The following is a 22,833-nucleotide window of genomic DNA, read 5'->3' as shown; positions in this document are numbered from 1 at the left end:
TATCTCAGAATTCGGTTCAAAAATGCCCCATCTAAAACGAAAATACATTGAAAATAAGCTGACATTGGGCGTTTTTGCATCGGCAGCTGAGATAGTGCGTTCTTCAACCAAATTCTGAGATTGGGAATTTTTCAATCAAACTCTGAAGAAGGGCGTTTTTGAAAAGTTTTCAGATATAGAGAGTTGTTGAAAAATTTTCTGAGATAGGGTGTTTTCGAACTGTCTGCCGAGATAGGTCGATCTTCCACTCAGCCATCGATATACGCTCAAGATATGTATCATTCATTCCAGCGCATTTCGGAATATAGTTGCCACTTGAATTTTAGAATGAGAAATTTACTTAATAGATATCGAAATCCATTTTTTTTTTTCAAAAATATTTTTTTTAAAGCCATTCAAATCTTGAAAACTTTAAAAAAGTACATGCACTCCGGGCAAAGCTTGGTCCATTTATATAAATTAAACAAACTTTAACAATCACACCTAAGCATTTTAAACTTTTTATACAAATTTGTATGAGAAATTGAAGGTATGCAATTTTATAGCCCATTTAATTTAAAAAGCTCAAAGTGCGTGCAAATTTAAAGTCGCTAGAAAATCGCGTTGATTTTTAATAATTTTTTGTGGCTGAGCATTTTCTCCCATATAAAGGTCGACAATTTTTTTTTTATATGGAGGAAAATATTAGCACCATTAGCAAAACATATCCTTAAAAATCAAAGCGTCTTTCTAGCGGTTTAAAAACTTGAACTTTAACCTACTAAAATTTAATGGGCTATAAAGCTAAGCTTTTCTAAAAAATTTTAATAAAAAGTTTAAAATTATTCAGTGTATTTTTATAATTTTTGTAGGAAGTTTAAAATGTGGATTTAAGTCGTGCTGGTTATGAAATGTGATAGATTTTAATAAAAAAAAATTATAACTATTAAATAAATAAAAGAAAAATAACCAACACTGGTCAAAGTGTCACTTAATGTGTGTATCATTAACAATGGATAAGACAATGAAAAGCTAAAACTTAGATGTACAGCGATTGAACTACACTTTTATGTGTGCGATACACAAGGCAAATATTTCATGCGAGTTTACATATTCATTCCTTGTAATTTCGTAACCAAAACTTTAACTTCAATTCGGCACGGGATATCGTCCTCCTATAGATATAAAACTTTGCAAAGGTATTCATATGTTATTTAGGTCAAATGGGGAAAAAATCGCATCGAATTTCGCGAAAGAAAACTTTTGGGACACCCTAGTGTACACACTATATTAGTGTCCAGATACATAGCATTTTGGCAAAGTTTGTGCTTTTTTTTTATCTAAATATAAGGCCACAAAGCTACGAGTACATAAATATGTACATGTGCACATATGTACGAGTATTTACATTCCGGAATCTGCTTAGGCAACTGCTTCTGGTTAAGAATTCATACATATTTACATAGTTTGTGTGTGATTTCTTTGCATACATCAAGGCGCCACAATACAATCCACTCCAGTGTCATGTTGCTTTTGGCAAACGTTTGATTGTTCTGCGAATTTTTCAATTCCGTCAATGCAAATACTCCCAACAAACATTTGCAATTTGCATATTTACACATGCATTTATTTATAAATACAAATAAATAAAAACCACCTACCACATATATATACATACATACATACATACATATGTATGTACCAGAGCGCTGCATGAATTCATTCAAAACGGCTTGTGCATTTTTTCATTAACAAAACGAATCAATGATTTTGGCTTAAATTTTTTTTCAATTTGAGTGAATACTTGTTCTGATATACATATGTGTCGACATTATAATTTTCAAAGTTAAATTAAATTGAATTGAAATAAATTAAAATTTTTTGTATGAATATTCGAAAATATTTTTTTAATGTATATTAGACTGGATCACTTCCTATACAAAAAAAAAAAAAAACGGTTGGAATTATAAAATCTATTATATTTTAAGACGTCCCCCAAAAAATTTTGGAAAAATATTAAGATTTACGTGAGCTGGACCAATTTAAAAATACCTCCAAAAATGCAGTTTTTTATGTACAAAAATAGTTTCTTAAAGATTTTTTTGAAAAAAAAAATCTCTTCAAATGACTAAACGGTTTAAGCTTAAAAAATTTGCATACAAATATTTTTAAAGTTTTTCTTATACCAATCTTTGAAAAAACCTAAAAAACAGCTTCAAAAATCTCATTATTACGATTCCGTTGAAAGTATTTTTAAATATTTTTACGCAGATGTTTTAAGCTTAAGCGTAATTTTTATCTAAGGCGATTTGTTTCAAAAAGTTCTTTAAAAAACTATTGTTATTCATAAAAAGCTCCATTTTTTGAGGTATTATCAAATAGGTCCAGATCACGTAAATCTTAATATTTTGTTGAAATATTTTGGTGGACACCTGAAAATATAATAGATTTTGTAATCTCGGTGGAAAAACCGCAACTTATTTTGGTGATGAAGTCTAATGTACAATATGTACAAACACAAATATGTATGTGTGTATTGCGCACAAAAATATGTTTGTAGAAAAATACTTTGACCGAAATGAGTTTGAATGAATTGAATGTTTTTCAGTCGTTCATTCGTATTCTTTGATTTGAAGGAAGAAAATTTAAAACAAAATGTATATTCACAACTTACAAAATTCCAAATGCTGAGTGTTTTGTATTCAAATCTTCTGTACTCTGTTTGGCTAGAAGTTTGAATGAATTCATGCAGCCCTCTTACGTCCATATGCTCATCAATGCAAATACATGCAATGGAATGCATTTCAACTTGCTGCTTTTTATATTATTTAACACGCATACATAAGTACACACGTTCACGCACACATATATGTATGTAGATAAACACAAGTAAATCTTTTTATGTATGCAAATATGCTTGTATATTTTTATGTATGTGTGTATAGCGAAATTAATGTTGCTTCACTACCGGGGATTACATTTTGCTAGATTTATTTATTGTTTTTCTTTTAAATCAGTGATAAATCCGCAACGAGTGCCAGCGCTGAAATGTACTTGAAATGTGTTTCGTACACATAGCTATACATACATACATATGTATATTACGAATTTACATACTTTTGTCAACTGCAGATTGCCTACGGATACACTTGACTGAAGCTTATTTTAATGCAAGCCGATTAATTGGAAAACTGAGTGATTTCTTTAAGATACATATTTACATAATGTATTGCGCTGAGCAAATAAGAAAATAAGAAAATCACATGCTTCAAAGCAAAGCAAAGCAAAGAAGAAACAACAACCGTATAAAAAGCATAACGTCGTTTAAAGTACAAAACCGCGTATCGTCATTTTGCAAAACCGCGTAACTGACATTTGCTGCCAAAAATTGCATTTGCTCACAGAAGCTTTTGGCTCAATCCCTATCCATTCGTCCTGAAATATATTATCCAGAAATCTGGTTGCTTTATAAAAAAGAGAACCATTTTGAAATATGAGTGTTTTTACTATCTAGAAATTAATTTATACAACCTCACATAGGCGCTTTTACACTTCGTTGATACGCGGTTTTGTACTTTAAACGACGAAATGTATGTTTTTTTAAAGTAACATTTTGGGTACCAAATTCTTATTAATTGAAGGTATCTATTTACTAAGGTATTTGGGAGTTGCTAAACACCAAAGTAAAAAGTTGAAAGTATTTAGCGGACGCTGAATACTCTGATATATTTAAATTATTCAGGTATTAAGGAATTTCTCTTCTTCTTCTTCAGTCTAAATTCATATAGACTAAATACTTTGTGACTGAGGAAAAACTAAAGCAATTAACAACTTACGTTACACTCATCTGATCTCACCTCAGCTCAGCTCACCTGACCTCAAACCACGAAATAGTCCCGAGAATCCCGAGCACTATATTTTTTCTGGACGTTCTTCCCCTTATGTAGGGTTTTCGATATCTACTTATACATATAAAATTCTGGATGGGAACAGAATTACTACAAATTCTTTATGTTTTTTTTTATTTTTGCGAAATCTAAGTTTAAACACCCGCAAGCGTAATTTTTTGACCTTTTCTAACTCTAACGAAATACCGCTAACGGATTAAGGCTGATCCAAGCCCTTTTACCGTGAATTTATAAGTTTTTGTGTTATGACCGTCTTTCAGCAAACGTATACACGTACTTAAGCACTTTGTTGCTTTCTTGACTTACATTTACAAAGTTTTAACTTTTAACAACTTTCGCTTAAAATATTTCGCAAAGAATTAGCTTTTGATCAGCCTGGTCAATCAGTAAACCTAGCGGAGTTGAATAGTCTTATGTACACTTACGGCCAAAAGTATTTGCCGAGAAAATTTTTCACAACATATGCAACAATTGATATGTTTTTCCGCATAGTTTTTTATAAAAATATAATTCATACTCTAAACGACACAAAAATATGATTTCTAAACTTTGTGAAAAACTCAGGAAAATTCAAAAAATTTTCGTATACAATTTCAACATTTTGTTTAGATTTCTGGGAGTTTGCAGTTTTCAGTCCATACAATTTTAGCATAATAAACTAGAAGTTTGATTTTTGGAAATTTTTACAAGCATTTTCTTTCACACAAAAATTTAAGAAACTGTACAATAATTCTATTTTTAGAATGTTTAGATTTTAGGTGTGCTCGTCCTTAAGTTAATTATTTTTTTTGTGGCCTAATATCAACTATATTCAAAAATTTTATTGAGCTTGAGACAGTTACTTTGTATAGAAAAAATGCAAAACAGCTTCAAAAAATAAAAAATTTCAAAGATCCACGGGATGTTTTAGAAACTTCAAACTAGCATTTTTTGTACTATAATTCAATGCGCTATAAACCTGTACTCTCAAAATAATGTGATTAAAAAGCTGAACATTTGAGTAGAATTTTATTGAATTTCGTTGAGTTTGGCACAAACTACAGAAATAGCATTTTAATGCTTTTCGCTGTAGTATTAACCATACTTAAATAAAAGTTGTTGCATATGGTGCGAAAAATTCTCTGGGCAAATACTTTTAGCCCTGAGTGTATATACCTATAGTAGTATGTACTTGGCTAAACTTTTCAAATCTCAAATCTCACTAATTTTCAAAGTTTATTTTTCTGCGCGCTTACGAAGTCGCGAGCCAATACGATTTTTAATTCGTTGAAATTGAATTTCTTGCACAAATATTGATTCAAACTTTTCATTACACTTGACTGCGCCAGTCAAAGTTCGTTCGACATGCATACCAATATAAATATGTATATGGTGTGTATGCACGTAGTTCCTATACATATACACTGTGAATTGGTTGTAGTTTTCTTATATTTGGTATAACATTTCTTTGCTTTCCTAAGTTATTCTTCCTCTGATCATTTTGTTGGATTTTCTAATTATTATGCAGGCGCAAGTTTGCCGTTAACTTTTGTAACAGCTAGTACTTTAGTTGTTTGCGCTTCCTGACTTGACTTAACTAGCCTGCGTGTTTGTGTTTGCGCGCGTGAATGAGTATTGTGTGCATGGTACATAAGGAGCCGACGGGCAAAATATGTATGTACATTAGGGTGCCTAATCAGGAAAAAAGTGGCGGATTTTCCACCAAATTATAATATCTAGATATCATATTTTAAGATTTCCGATAAACTATTTTGGAAAAATATTAAGATTTACGCGAGCTAGACCGATTTGAGTAATATCAGAATAATATCGGAAAAAAGCTTTACATCGAGTTAACAGGAATGCCCAGAGTCTAGCCAAGCACTTAGTTACTATTTCGGGACATTTCGAATCCAGGCTAAGGAAAGTTAACTGCCCAAAATGTTTTTGAAGAAGGTTGCCACCTGTTTGAAAATTGGTATTCAATTAAATTGATAAAATAAATGAAATATTAATATAAAAATAATTTTAGGTGCGCACGTACATATCTGTATATGTTTGTGTACCCAATGTATGAAAAATTAAAAATCGATGACTTAAACTTAAAATTTTTTCCTATAGGGTATTGTTATGTATTCTGCGTGAATGTGAGACTCAGACTTGTTCTGCATTCGCCATGTTGCATACCAAAATATCCATCTACATATGTGTGCACAAACAGGAATGCTTTGGGTAGTTTTTATTTATATACAAATACATATATACAATTGTGTATATGTTTGCATACAGTGTGCGTCAAAAATAAGTATACCCTGACGTTTTGAACATTTCATTTATGTATATTTTCCATACTAAATTTTTCTTATTTTTTATAAACATATACAAAAATTATACAACACCAAAAACCACGAGAATCAACTTTTTAATCTCATTCATAGCTCGGGAAAATGCAGGAAAATTTCTTCGAAAATTTAAATTTTTCATTTCGATTTCGTAGATAAATTTTGAGTAAGCAGTTTTTAATCCCTTACATTTTTTCCAGTACAGTCCATACAATATTTTGCTATGAAAAAAATTCTCAAAAATAAACTGAAGTTTTTAGATAATTACATAAAAAAAATTCTGAGAAACCGAAACGAAAATTTCGATGAAAATATATAACATTTCCCCCGAGTTCCATAAGGAATTAAAAAAATCGATTCTTGTGGTTTTTGCTGTTCAGTGAAGTATAACGCTAATTTTTTTAGTGAGAAAAAATATCGGGACAACGCTATTTTTGACGCTCACCGTATATATGTATATGTACATACGTTCGCGTTCACTTACTTATGCACTTTACAATCCAGTCTAGAGCTTCCACTTTATTTTTATTTTTTGTTTACTTTGTTTTATTTATCTTAAATCTTGGCAGTTTAATCTTGAGCTTGTTGACTTTCTTACTTTATCTCGCTACTCTGTTTTTCTTGTTTTATTATTCTTTTTAATTTACTTTTTATTTTTTTTTTGTAACGAGTTGCTGAACTTAATTCTTTATTTCCTATTTCCTGTGTTTATTGCCAATTGATTTTTCATCAGGTCTACGTGGCTTCACTTTCAATTACACGGATTTGCAAAGGACGCAAGCATCGAAGAATATTATAAAACTTTACCTTAGCTGGTAGAGCTTAATAGTTAAGAGGCAGTCTTCGGGAAGCGCGGGTTGATGTTGTTGATTTCAATTTTATATTAAGGAAATCGATAAATCAAAAGTTTGTGACTACTTCATTAGCAGCGGTGAGAAGTGGTTTACCTTGTGCTGACGTGGATATGAATGCATGTTTTTTTTTGTATAAAAGATCGCAGGTGTTATTTGTGATGCTTTAGTACGAACCTGAAAAGAAAAAGAAAGCGAGTCTTAGTCGATTTATCAAACATGTATGTATATGTATGTATGTACGTACATATTTCGTAATAGCAATTCATTCGAATTTTTTCATAGTAAGAAACATGTTTTTGAATAAAAATGTTTACTGGCGTTTTTTTTTAATGCAATATGCCGGAAAATTTTTTAAAGGTTTATTAAATTCGCAAAATTCGAATATGAATACGAAATATGAATCTCCCCATACACTTTTTGAATTTGCCATATTGGATCCGCCATTTTGAATATAGAAAATGTATTGTCATAGTGACCGCAATCAAACTTCAAAACCTTGTCCGCCATAAAAACCGTCATACATTATTTAAAAGTAAATATTTTTAAACGAACTTTCAAGACTATAACAGACTTTTTCCCTTAACCGGTTTTTGGAGAGAGAGGTGGCTCCAGTTGATGAAGAACGCCTCATATGTATGTATGTATATTGATATACCAAAAGTATTTTAAAAACAAAATTAAATATGTTTATTTTTATAAGTATAATACAAATTATTATTATTTTTTTTAACGAAATGAAACAAGCCGAACGGGCCGGGCGGGCCGAGCTCATTTTAATCACTGATGCATTTCAAACTCACTGTAGGAAAGGCTGCGGTCAGAATAAGGCTGTCCTGGTTGTTTAACTGACTCAGCCTTTGGACACTCTAGTATTTTGCAAGACCTCCTCACAGCACGGATCACTGCCCGGTTAGATTGGAAACAGGGAGCTCTTGCTCCACTCATATCTTCTACTCTCAAAGTTGCTTAGAGGATTAAAAGGTTGAGCAATTTCAACACTTTCTTTAAAATCGATAGTCGAGTTTTACCGCCGAATTTCACTATTTTAGATCATATTCCTTCAGTGCTGCTTGACTATCGACAAATATAAATAATGGCTTTACATTCTGGAATCCTACTACTAAGTAAAAGTGTAGCCTGTCTTTATATTAGGTAGGTCTCTGCTTGGAAGACACTGCAATCGTTCCATAGACGAGTAGAGGCCATCAGTGTAGATGCATATACATAATTCCCTTGAGGCGATCCAATTTTATTTCATCCAGTATTGCTGCATGAAACATTAGTAAATTCTATAAAACCCAGGGCAAACTCGCTAAATATACATTTAGCCATTCTTCACTTAGTTATGTATTATATCTGTACTTGCACCCATACATATGTATACCATACCTAAATGATTTGCTGTATAGAAACACATAATTAACAATGAGCAGCAAATTTTCACGTCATCAAAACAGCTTATTTGTAATGAACAAAAAACGCAAGCGTAGAAAAACCGACTTTTGCATTGCGTGGTGAAAAGAAATTTCTTGATTGTCAGTGCTTTCTTATCACTTCAGTTGAATTTCTACAAAAAATAAACAGCAGTGAGATCTAGAAATTATATTTAATACAACACCACTTATTAGAGCAGCAATTCATCAAAACACTTCTTCATTTCTTCTTTACTTTGTTTGCGTTGTCTTGAATGACTATACTATACACGGTGGGCAGGAAGCAAAGATAGGTTGCATAAAAATGTCGACAAAAACTGAAAGCAGGGTTGTATTTGTTGATATTTTTAGGTTAAGAATCCCTTTGAATTGAAATCCTAGCTGCTCCTGTTTTAAAGATATCAACATTTTACATAGTTATGATAGGACCGACTTTTGCGAAAGAGAAAAACATCCTTGTGTATTAAATATTCAACAATGTATGTGTGAGTAAATGTGTGTATATATATTATGTGAAAATATAAGTTTATGTAAGCTTTTAGCTGGTTTCAATCGTTTCCAAGGCGCACCACGTAGAGGCAACTTACTTTGCACCTCTTTGTTCTTTTTTTGGTTTTATTTTTTTATATTTTTTTCTTGCTTTATTTTTTTATATTAGTTTTTTGTTTCCTTTTATTTTTTTGTTGGCTTATCTTATAATATAGTCACACATTTTAGTATTTAAATATTTTATTATTTAGTTAAGTTTTTATATATGCTGGAATGAAAATGTCATTACAGTTTTCTTCAGGCGACTCACAAAAGTTGGTTTATCAATCATATTTATTTCGAATCTATCCCAGAATTTAATGAATTCCCTATGAACTGACTTCCCGGTCTGCTCGGACCATAATCCTAAACCATCGTTATTCAAGAATGAAATAGATTGCTTTAAATGTTTAAGGATAATATGGATTTTGACAGTTTGAGAAATTCCAGTACTTTTCAAAGCTGTGCGGAGTTCGTTAAGATTTTTATCAAAATTACTAAGATCCTCTTGTTTTGCGGAAAAGCATGTATTCACGATTTTGTTCATGGCTTTGAACGAGGCAATATATTTGGTATTGTTTTTACTGAGAGTTTCTTCCATACAAACTATGTTCGACATTTTTTTGTATGTGGCACTGTCAGCAAAAAATAAATAATTGCAAAAAATCAACGAAATTTTCTGGTAACTTCAGACTTGCACTTTACTAATTGGCTCAAAAGCTACATTTTAAACATTTTTCTAAAAGATCTGATTAGAAATTGTGATGAGATGAAAGTGTCTCCGAGGCAATAATTTTGTACGGCACGGTACTTATAAGTAATCTAGGTTTCACGAAAAAAAAATAAATAAATACAAGGTAACATTAAAATATCAGTCATTTGTTTCGTTGCTGTGAGCTTGTTTCAAAACTTCTGGCTTTTGCTATAATTGTAAAACTCTGTGCATGTCATTTTAACGTATTTAGCTACATACTTATATTAATCATCAACTATTGCTTATGCAAAACGTGCAACATTAAAAAAAAAAATCGCATATGAAAGAGCAACAACCTAACTCGTAATAATTTAAGTATACAAATTTTAGTATTTAGTATAGAAATATTCAATTGAAATACGCCAATATTAAAATGAAGCGCTTTGCACTTAACGGATGCTTTTTCATAATTAAGTTAAAAAAAAATTTATTTAAATTCCATGCTGTCTGTAATGGGATTTGAACCCTGACGCTCTGGAAATTAGCAAATTGTGGCAAGCATCTTCGTGCACTCAGCTACCGCCAGACATGTAAATGTGCATTCAAATGTTCAGTTTGATTCAACACCACGTGTGCGTGGTATGAAAGTATTGTTTTTAAGTACGAACACTTCAAAACGATAATCAAATAAAGCATATTCATGTTTACTATGCGTTATTTCCCCCAGTAAATTCATAAAATTTTTCTTAATATTACAACGCCTTTTTCTCTCAGCGTAGTCATTTTTAAGCAAAATTTGTGCAATCAAATCGAAAACCGGGACACTTAAATGAAACCCGGGACATTTTAAGGTTGGACCGGGACACCGGGACAAATAGTCTAAAACCGGGACATGTCCGGGAAAACCGGGACGTCTGGCAGCCCTACACACAAAGCGCATACTTTCATGCGATTTTCTTTATGATCGCATTTGGGTTCTGGATGTACAATAGTCATTATTTCCTGACAGAAGAGTACATAAATACCAAAATAAATCTCATACAAGCTTTGAATTTATTTACTTATTATGAGGAGTACCGTTGGCCTAAGTTAGAGCATTTTTATTTCTTGCACAAGCGCAGTGCGACTTGCCTGCGCTACTTGCTTATAGCAACAAACCTTTAATAAAAAATTACTACCGTATTATATAGCATACATAGCTTACATTGTATACATACATACATTATTGCGATATTGAAAGTGTTTGTAATGAGAAAGTTCACGCTACAGAAAAAGGTAATTGTGGTGTTTTATCTAAGTTGTATACCGGTAGCGCCCAATAAATCTCGATCAATTATTCTTTCGGTAGGAAAAAATGAAAATATTTCACATTGATTTGATCCGTTTTAGTGAGTTAAAAAAGAGGAACAGATTTGTATGAGATTTCTTTTCGTATAAATATGCTCTAATTATCGAGAAGTGCGCCTTCCTCTTTTGCAAATATATCCTATCAGAAGTATATAAAATGTGGATATCTTTAAAACAGGAGCAGCTAGGATTTCAATTTAAGCGGATTCTTAACCTTAAGATATCAACAAATACAACCCTGCTTTCAGATTTTGTCGACATTTTTATGCAACCTATCTTCGCTTCCTGCCCACCGTGTATAGAGTCGCTTGCTGGTTGTCCGGCGTCTTGCAAGCCCATTTCCTGCAAATGCTGTAGCGCAAATTGTTTAAAGATGATAAGGGAAATAAGTGAAGCGCTCGAATGCAATGTGATGTACATACATATGTAAGTGTGTACATATGTAGGGTGGTCCAAAAATGCATGTGAAAAAGAAAAGTCGGAATTTTTATGCTCTCAACCCCTAGGATTGTTCTATACAAAAAAAATGTACCTCTAGTTTTTAACCGACTTCCAAACAAGGAGGAGGTTATCAGTTCGTCGGAATCTTTTTTTTTTTTTTTTGTTTTTTTATGTATGTTACCGCATAACTTTGGACCACGTCAACCGATTTCGATAATTCTTTTTGCATCGGAAAGGTAGTGTCCCATACTAATCTGGTTAAGATCCGATCAGTGGATCATGAGATATATATATATATATATTTTTTTTTTATATGAGAGTTGAAGTCGGTTTTTTTTTTGCTAAAAATTACTTGTTTATTTTAATATTTAAAAAAATATTTAGAGGTCGCTCAAAGCGTTCATAGTTTTCAAATAGGGGTAATTTTTTTCCGAATAAGAAACAATCCTTGGGGGTGGGAGCATTAAAATTCCGATTTTACTTATTTTAGACCACCCCAATGTACTTCCGTAGGGCGCTTTAAACGTCGCGCAATGCCAAGGAAGGGCTTTCGAATTGACTAACAAGTAAGAAGAAAACCCAACTATTTTATCAAGTTGCCGCCTGCCGGATGTGTGCGTAAGAAATCAGTTGTTGGCGGTGGTGGTGTTGGCGGTTAGCAAGCGATGCAGAGCGACCGAGCAATTGCACGCAGTGATTTTGCAGATTTTAATGCGTTCTTCCTTTTTCCTCTGTAACTGTTGACGTTAACGCATTTTATTTGCCTTTATCCACTTCCACGGAGAGTTGAAGAAGTTTTGTTTGAAGTTTTACATTAATCAACTTTGTCGTTGGGCTTTCGAAGCGACAGTTGACTTCATCTGGTTATCAAGCTGCTTAATAAGAGGCAATCTGCTAGCAGTGCAGCAGATGTCTATGGCGTACATATATATGTAGTTATAGGGGGACCCAAGAGTGGCTTAGATGACAGGAGCATCTTATTGAACCACCCTTTACACATATACATTCGTACAGTTTCTTAAAGCAGCTGCTCTTCGCAAAATAATAAACAAACAAGCAGGCGTGCAGACATACAACTTGCAGTGCTGCCCAAAGTACTGCGATAGTAGTATTTTACTACTATTTTGCGAGGTAGGGGTCTGTTTTATTAAAATTAATAAAGTAACTCAAAATATATCTTATTGAACACTGCCAGAGCGCATTGCTTGGTGTAATTTGCGATAAAATTTTCCTTTCATTGAGAGCTCCATTTGTAGTCAAGTTTGTTAAGTTAGAGAATTTTTTGTTTTATTTAGAGTAAAACAAGTTCCGTCTGTATTTATGTACCAACAAAATCTTGCTGAGACTTACATTGCTCTCCAATTTTCTCTGCACCATAACGCCACCTATTTCTCTTTCGTTTATAATTGGCCTTAAGTTAAGTTTGAAGATTTGTACAAGCATCAGGGGCATAATCCTTAAAATGTCAAAATACTCCCTAAATGATACGTTTTTTATTATTCTGAAAAAATTGAAAACGGTAGCACTGACTAAATGCTTGTATATGCATATGGATTTAATATGCGACAACGCTTGCCGTGGCATGTCGCAATTTCAGATTTGTTTGCACTTCGCTCCGGCGGATTATCGCGATTTTCCGCCTTTTCGCCGCATACGCCAACACTTTTGTACTGCACAGCGTTTGAAACTTGTTTTTTTTTCTGCCTGTTGTCTGTAGTTATTGCAACATTACCGCGGATGTTGCATATTTATATGGACATACTACATATGTACATACAGTGACTCAAACAAATGACCACGTGCTGTTTTGTTTTTTTAAATATTCGTAATATTTTACCAGCTAAATTTTCTTGTTATTTTTATATAAACATATCGTCTAAGCTTTAACCAAAACTGTGTATACAAAAATAAGGAAAATTCAAAATATTTTCATCAAAATTTCAACTTTTTATTCTGAATTTTTGGGTATGCAGTTTTATAAACCATACAATTTGAAGAAGTACAAGTACAAGTTTCAAACAGCTAAAAAATTGCGTTGATTTTTATTTTATTTTTTTGTAGGCTACTTTTTCGTTTTTTTTTTTTAATATAACAAGCGCAATTTACAAAAACTTGCGTTGATATTTTGAAAGTTAGTGGCTGACGGTCTGCCGCGTTTTATTTCATTTGAAATTCATACTTATATGAAAAAAGGTGCAAAAATCCGACACAAAAAAAATTCTAAAAAATTAAAGTATGAAACTGTGATTTACACGGTTTTAGCTTACACGATATTTTTATATAAAAATAATAAAAAAAACAAAATTTAGCTCGAAAAATATTACTAATATTTGAAGAAAATGAACACGTGGTCATTTGTTTGAGTCACTGTATGTACTCTTATACAAATATGCAAACGTGCATACTTAGCTAAGCTTTCAGTTCTGTAAATTCCTGTTTTGCACCTTGTACGTAGTAGAGCGACATGTTTCTTCAGCGCCGTTGACATAACTTAACGACACTTTCTGCTATTTCCTCCGTTCCCACTTGAAGCACTTTTATCAAACATTTAGATGCCTTGTCTCTTCTTGTACCGGAATTGCATGGAGTTTGTGGGTTTCCTATACACATAAATATGTATAGTTTTTCTATCAAATTTCTATTAGTTTCACTTCGCCTGTAACTTTTACTTGTAGCTTGAATGTGCTGCTCACCATTCCCTATTCAAACATTTTGGGAATATGTGGATATAAATTTTTAAAATGGAGGCTGCCAAATAGCTGCGTATTACAAATATTGCGAATAATGAAATTCCTTAACATACAGTGTCTTTTGAGCGCCAAATTTAAACTCCATATGCAATGCAATAAATAGTTTTTATTTGAGTATTAGTATGCTACATATACATACAGAGATTCACAAAGTTGTGTCATCTTGATAAAATGGGACAGGGTAACAGCGATTGGGAAATGCAATTATTGTTGTCCCGACGCGCTTCACTACAAGACGTAATTATAGCTAAATATATGAAAATTATCTTACTATCAGAGGCTTAATGCAATGCTTATGAATAGACAATAGGGGTATTCACGATCCGGTGCGTACTGTCTAGCATGGGGCATAGATAGCACAAATAGCATGATTGGCTAATGTTGTTGTTGTTTGAACACATGAAACACCAACAAAATCCAATCATGCTATTTATGCTATCTATGCACCGCATGCACCGGATCGTGAGTACCCCTAATATGCTTTTCTAGCTCATCTGCTGTGCAAAAATATTAATTGGTTGGTTACCAACCCGTGAACATAAGAAACATAGTAGTCCGTGCGTGAAAAAATCGCTAGTCAAGACTAAACCTTCTTCTATATATTTTGAAGGAATATTAATATTTTCAATCTGATTATTTAATTTTCTTTTGCGGCTCGCAGAGTTCCAATTACTGAGCAGCATTGCGTAGAGATTTAAGAGACTGTTCGAGAGTTTGGCAACTCTAGCAAAGTTAAGTATTCAGCAGAATAAATGATGATAGCTTGGCCTTTCGTTATAATATCAGCAAATATTTTCAACTCAATTCACATGGAGTTAAAAAGTTCTGAAAAAGTTTGTCAAAGGAATAACCAAACCCCAATAATTTTGCCTGCCCATTTTGCTGCTGCTCTTATTATTTAATTGTTTTTGTTTTAAGCGCATTATTTTTGTGGTCATTAACAATAACCGCCTCAGTCGAATTAAGAAAGAATTGAGTTGTACATATCCATATGTTACAGTGTTCTGCATAGGCGAAAATATTTTTGTTTCCCCATTAGGCTACATTACATTATAAATGTTTTAAAGTTTTAATTCAGGGTTTTCGACTTGGTGATTATTTTTTATGACCACAGATTTAATATTTTTTAATAATTTAATAAGGCAGCAAGTGGCGGAAGCTTTGAGCCTAGTGTTTAGTTCATCAGTTGATTTTTCACGTTTTTTGAAAAAATTGCTAGTTATGAATTTGCATAATTCCGTCTTCAATAAAAGTCATTTTTAGAAAGATATTGACTCCAGCGTCTCCTATTGGCACAATTTTAGGAATAGACATTTCCGCTTGTGTATGTACGTGAATAGTATAAATATATATATCGACTCCAGCGACATAATTAGGGATAATTTTTAGAAAAAAAAAAATGTGTAGTTAATACTTGTTTGGAATTTTAACCAAATTGGACTGTACACACAGTTTTTATAGTTATTTCTACTCCGTCGAAAGCCATCGGATAAATTTTCAAACAAAATATTTCTTTTTAAGTGTGTAGCTAATATATTTTCAGAATTTTAATCAAATTGGACTTTAAATACGGTACAAAAAAAGTGGCAACTTCACTAAAACATTATTTTGTATTAAAGCTTTTTTAAACACCTTTCCTTTGTCCTCCATATTCTGTTAATTAATTTTGGTGGCACCGACATCCATTGGGAATAAAATTTTGTTGATTTCCAGTCTGGGGAAAGAAGCATTGCTATGTTAATTTTCGTGGTAATATGTGTTTCCAAAGTTATAACCGGGCAAACACACGGTTTTTCATATTTGTACAAAAAAATGTAACTTACGTTCCATTTTCAGTTGGGTGGAAACCTTATTTTAACATAACTTTAATTCATTTCAATTTATGTATAAAGGTGGCAACTCTTTTTGCTTTAGCTACTTATTTAATTATTTTACTAATATCGCCAATTTATATAAATCCTTAAAAAATATATAAGAAATCCCCTTGAATCACAGCACAGCGGTCAGACAAACATGCTTTAGGGCACTTCATTTTATAAAAGGGGTGCACCAGGCAAAGCCTTTGGAAGACTTCGAGAATATTCTCATTGTCGTTGTTGGTGTTTCCTTCCGACAGGGTAGGAGAATGATGCATTTTGGAACGATTTTCCGTCATCTCTTGTTAAATATGGTTTGGAGACAAACCGGTTTCGGCGTTGTGCCATCTTCAGTATAATTTTTCGTTTTTCGAGGATACCCCTATTATGTGTAGATTTTAAATATATTTAATTATGATTGTCATTGAAAAGGTATCTGCTATTGTACTAGAAAATGTATTTGGAATTGTAGATGTAATTTTAATTGTAACTGTAATTGTAATTCGGTTTGTGATTGTGATTGTTATTTTAATAGGAATAGTAATTGTGAGTTAAGCTGCAATTGATATAGTAATTGTGTCTGTAATTGCAATTGTAAATGTAAGTGTGATTGTAATTGTAAATGTAATTGTAATTGTAATTGTAAATCTTATCGTAATTGTAAATGTATTTCTTATTGCAATTGTACTTTTAAAAGTAATTGCATCTGTAATTGTAATTGTAATTTTAATTATAACTGCCTTTGTAATTGTAATTAAAGTTGTAATTTTGTAATTATTAAAATGACAACCGTATTGTACCTCAATATAAAAGCTCTTGAACATTTTCTAAAATCACTGTTTCTCTGGTACTATGGTGGTGTGGTATATTTATCACTTTGTTGGATATTTTGAGTGCTGGCGTGCCGCACCGTATGCTCTAATGCACATATGTACATACATACATACCTAACGCGCAGTGATGAGGCAATGCTTGTGCAGCAGAGCTCATAACATAGTTGTGCGTAATTTTATGCACAACCGATTGTGCAACGGAATATTACACATTACCTATACATATACATTTATACATATACATTTATGTATGTAAGTGCGTCTGTGGCACTCCACTCCAGTATGTATGGGTTTCTTTGTTCGACATTTTGTCGCGCTCTTTTCCGAGAAATTCCGCACGACAAGTACTCACCAGTAATTAATTTCGTTGGCTGCAGGATGTACACCAATAATGCGCCGCAAACTTTGTGGAACCCACCTTGTTGCATCAACACGAATTTCATTTGCGTTGTACGAGTATCCAGCTGCAATGCAGTCAAATTTTGATGGCAAACAAAGTATTTGGGGCGGCCAACATTCAGCCGGGTTCCCTCATTCAGTTGAACACACTGTAACACATTCAATTCAATAAATTTTCGACGCTTTTCCGTGTGTTTTCAGCGGCCATGTGCGGCTGCATTGCAACTACGGGTGCATTCAGAAATGCATAAAGCATCAGTCTCTTTTACTCCTAAACTATATTTGATGGAAATGCCTTATTTTCGCAACTAAATAAGTTCCAATTAGGCATTCAACCATGTTTGGGCATATTGAACATTTCCATCCATTTCTGAGCAAACCCTACATATACTGGCTTGCAAGCCCGCCGTTAACCGCAGTCATTTAGTTTGCTTGTTAAAATATGTTTCGCGCATCTTATGAAGAGCGCAAATTTAATTTACTGTGTGCGCGTGTTCTTCGGTGAATGCCGTAAATGAGAAAGACGGCGCACAACCACTTATATACATCTGCCTTTATTTTCATTTCTACATACATGTGTACATATGTATGCATTATAAGCCGCATAAATTGTGTGGCTTGAGCACAGCTGATTGTGGCAATGCGGAAGTTGCTGCAATGCGTGGCGTTGCAATTTCAATTTTGAATACCAACACACACACACACACACACACACATATACGTAAACGTACTCAGAGAAACCAAGCACATGTATGAGCATAGCCCGCATCCACCGCCGCCACATAAGTAAGGTGCTCACTTTATTGCATTCACAAAATGCCGCATATTATTGCAATCACAACAACAACAACAACAACGACGTCAACAAACGCTCGCTAAAACAACATTGTAACACTCCAGTTATCCCTGCACTTTGATGATGACGACGACGACGACGATAGCACCGACGATATATTGTACAACAATGCGTCATCGCTTGAGTCTGCAGTGAATGTTGAACGAGCGACCAGACAATGTGCATGTTTCATACCATGCATCCCAGTGTTTATACTTATGCAATGATTCCCCGAAGGAAAAAGAAATACTGCGTATCGGACCATGATTTTGCAACAAATATTTCGAATATACATTCATATCCGTTACCTTAATTCACAAAGGGCCTAACCAACACTTTTTTGGAACCGCAGAAAAAAAAAAATAAATAAAAATTTTGAAGTGCTACCTGTTTTTCATACTCTTTCTATAATCTTTTTTTGCTTCTGATAAACAAAAAAATTTGTTATTTAGTGCCTTTGTGAATTAAGATAACGATATATGTATGTGGAGGAAAAAATTCTCAACGCTTTTGAATGGCGATACCAATGGCGCAATTGATGTATAGGAACCCAGACCAATGTATAATATAAGGATGATACTTATGTTCCATCCCTAGACCAACATGAGGTGTGGACAGCAATATTGTGCCTTAAATCCAAAAAAGCCCCTTAGGAGCCGACCGTGTAACGACTGATCAGTTTCAAGCCGTCGACAAAAAGCTGTTAGGGAAATTTGGTCTAATGAATACACAGACGAAGATATGCATCTCAGAGTAGAAGGAGATTTTGCTCTTTATGAAAATGGCCGTAGGACATTGCATAAAAGGTCCTATCGACGATGCCATACGAAAGCCAAAAGCGGAGTATAAATCCATCAACGCGAATGTGTTCAAATAGTTATGTCCCGCTGGATTCTCTATTCAGACCACGGTGCGACGCAAATAAATATACAAATTTGTTTACCAGAATTTTTAATTATTGTTAGAACAGTTCGAGAAAAACACACTTGAAATTGAGAAAAAAAAAAAACCAAAATGAGAAGCATTTATGTACATGGCAAGAATTTTATCAAGCGGCTTTAACTCAGCACTGTGTAGCTGTAATTTATGTTTTACAAGGACAAAATCCAGGTACGTTAATTTTGAATTATTTGCAATGAAATAGCAACAACTAAAGTAGTAAAACAGCTATTTAAGTTTTTGAGTTTAGTAACGAAAAATTAATAATTTAACTATATTGAGCATTGATAAGGAATCAGCGTATGTAGGTCCATACATATCGTTCCATTTCTGCGTTAGCCTCGTATACGCAATATAGACATTTTAAGAAAACATTTATTTATTTTTTTCACTTAGATAAAATAAACGGATTCTATGTATTTTATATTTCTGATTCTTATAAGGCTATACTAAGTACCCTCAATACCTTTTCTTTTACAGATACATACGTTGTTAACGAAGAAATAGGACCATATGTATATAAGTATGTATATTAGGGTAGTTCGAAGAAAGTAAAGTCGGAATTTTAATGCTATCACATACCAGGATTACTTTATAACGAAAAATATATGTTTGTTTTTATTGTAATCAAAAAATATTTAAAAACCCCCTAATGCGCTTAAAGTTTCTCATGAAATTTTGTGGAAGAAAACAATTTTTCATAGAAATAGTATATCTAGAATCATTTAAAACCAATATTTTTAAATCAGAAAAATCTGTTTCTCTTCACAAGAATGCAAAGTAATAGTGTCCAATGTAATGAGGGACCGATAATAAATAGTTAATATTAAAAAAAGGTTAAGTAAGCAATTGTGTATTATTCTTTGAAGTCTTCTGAAGAAATTTATTTATTTTTATTTATTTATTTATTTATTATTAGAAATTCCACTGAATTCTGAAGGATTGCACAACATAATTTTTAGCCGCTTTGGTGACTTCTAAATATTTTTGATAAAAAAAACAGAGGTATTTTTTTCTATGTAGAATAATTCCGAATTTACTTTCCACACATGCGATTTTAGACCACCCTAATGTGTGAACATATTTATGTAGTACGGTTATCAGAAATTCTGGTTGTTTTTGATCCATATACATGGATATCCTAATATACGGATAGTCCCAGTCCTGTTACAGGCGCATGCTTAACAGCAAATATGTTTTCCTAAAGGGATATCCGTTTCGGTTCAGATATTATGCCGGGTAGGTACATATATCTGAGAGTATGCGCCTGCATGTTTTTTCCTGATACACAGCTTCCTTTTATGGGCTTCGCAAACATAATCTGCTGCGTTAGCACCAGTGGTTTTAGTGCGCACAAAAGTGCGTACCTATATATATATATATGTATATTCTCAAAATCCATAAGTGCATAGTGCTTAGTTTCTAAACTCGTATTTGTGAGGTTTTTATTTGTGTACTCTGCTGCAGATTTATCGATTGAAATATTTTGTTTATTAAATTTTGTATATTGCAAGCAAAACGAAAAGGAAAGGCGTAAACTTTGTGGCATTACATATGTTTGTATGTATGTTCAACATCCAGTGTTGAAAGTAACTAAGTTTCGATGGCTGTTATTTTTTGTACAGTCACAAAAATTAATTTGAGATTTTCCATTTATTTCTACTTTCGCATTAATTCTCATTTTGATTGGCCATATTATTATATTTACAAGAAAAATATTCAAAAGTTATGTCAGATACTTGGTATTTGGAAAACTCCAACAACTTCATTTCCTCGCCAATCAGATGGCATGGTGGAATGGCTCAACTTAACCATAGGAGAGCACAGTACTGAAACCGGTTTGCCTGCTACTTATTGAAAATTGCCAAGGAATGATGGAAATTCGTTTCAAAATACATCATACTCCTACCTACCTATGAGTAGCATTAGCAACCAAAGATAAAGAATTTAAAAAGTTAGTTATTTTTCTTGAGTACCCTGACCTTGGGTCTTAAATTTTATTTAACAATCACACTTCCGGCACCAATCATAACGTTTTTGTTTGTTATTCAAAAATTTCCTTAATCTCCTTCAGGTCCGATCTCTGGATTGTTAAATGAAACTTTCGCGCTAATCACAAGCCATATCTCCATTGTACGTCGATTACGTTACCAAGCTAGTCTCATGAATGAACTCCCTATGCGTAGTTGCAGCGCCTCTACATACATACATACATACCTGTGTCACCCTTTGTTTTAGTCCTTGAAACTAGTGTCTTTTTCTATCGACAATTTCGTCGTTCTTCTTTGTTTTGCTTTTACCTCTCACTCGTGTTTTGCAGTACTAATCTTAGTTTTGATATTAAGTAAACGTGCAGCAATTTTAAAGCCATACAGCGGACTAAGTTCTTTATAGCCTACCTACGACTGCTGAAGCGTAAACATAATAAACAATTTTTATTATCGTTTTGGTTCTTTATATGAGCGCAATTATTTTATTTTTACAATTCTTTTATTTATTGCCAAAGCAAGAAAGTGAAGCCCACATAAAATTATGGTCAATAAAACGTGTTTCTGTAGCTGAGCAACAAAAATAATGAAATTAAAAGCTGTGAAGAGCCAGAAAATGAAACACTAAAACAGTACTTGTAATAATGAGAGTGATAAAATGTGAAAAATTTCGAAGGGGAGTCCAGCATAGGTGACTAGCTATTTTCGGAGGTTTAAAGAATAGTCCTTTTCTTACCAAGAGTATAAATGTGAAACTTTGTGGGTGAGCGAGTATGTTCGTTGCGCTTTCACGCTAAAACGTCTGGACATATTTCAATGAAATTTGGCTCACAGATAGATAATAGCCTCGATTAACATTTAGTATATCTTATGAAGAGATTAACCACCTCATAAGTTAAATAAAGTTTGTATTGTAATATTAAATTAAATTGAACCATTAAAAACTATGTCAAGTCGAATCTAAGCAGTTTAGGAATGTTTTGATCCGAAAATAATTTTTAAGGGGCTGCAACCTGTTTCAAAGTCTAAGTAAATTTAATCATTAAATTTACGTTAATGAATAATTACAATATGGGTGTCAAAGGAAACAGGTTGAAAAATCTTTATTTCGCAAAAATTTTGTTTTAAAAGATTTAATTCAATTTATGTGATAATTTACAAAATGGAGTATCTATCGACTTGCAGAAAAAACTTTTCAGCTTTTCCAAATCTCAACTTGTTTATTCTGATATCGATATTCTGAGATATCGATATGCAATGGTAATATTTTTGAAAGAATGGTCGACTAAAAAGATACGAAATGTAAGTTGTTTTGTTTTGTACTGAAATGGCCGAGATAATAGCAAACTTTTCTTAAATAAAATATAATTTATTTTATTTTTTTTGTTACAATTGAAATGAGAACATTAAACCGAACGCGGGCGGAGCTGCTGGCAAGTTCTAGTAAAGAATTTACAAATATGACGAGTATATTCACGGTGCTGCACCAAATATGGATTGAAACTGGTATGCAATGTGTATACCTGCTATAACAAATTATGGACATAAAAATAAAAACAGCGATGGCAAATAAGTGCCTTTATAAAACGAAAGACAGTTTTTGTGCGACGAAATAGAGAAATGGAGTTACTCCAAGAACAGCAACTTTCAAGTCAAGACGGCGCTAAAGAAAAAGCAGCGCGAAACATGAATTTCGACTTGAATTGTACCAATTGTACGGACGTAAAG

At 32.9% G+C, this 22,833-nt stretch overlaps 1 protein-coding gene across 3 annotated transcripts in view; it reads right to left on the bottom strand.

Moving 5' to 3' along the window:
- The window catches only part of LOC118737777 (protein toll), a 141,590-nt gene that overhangs the window by 71,511 nt on the left and 47,246 nt on the right, over positions 1-22,833 (bottom strand). Inside the window, exon 2 of one of the 3 annotated variants that reach the window (XM_036468530.1) lies at positions 6,693-7,236. The exons of the other annotated variants lie outside the window; for them this stretch is intronic. The gene's annotated coding sequence lies outside the window, so the exon portion shown is untranslated. The remainder of the gene's footprint in view (positions 1-6,692; positions 7,237-22,833) is intronic. 3 annotated transcript variants of the gene reach the window in all.

The sequence above is a fragment of the Rhagoletis pomonella genome, unplaced genomic scaffold (genome assembly GCF_013731165.1).
Source record: "Rhagoletis pomonella isolate Grant_MI unplaced genomic scaffold, Rhpom_1.0 Rhpom_scaffold_00004, whole genome shotgun sequence".
NCBI lineage: Eukaryota > Metazoa > Arthropoda > Insecta > Diptera > Tephritidae > Rhagoletis > Rhagoletis pomonella.
Note: the sequence above shows the minus strand (reverse complement) of the source record. Positions and strands in the feature narration are given on the sequence as shown.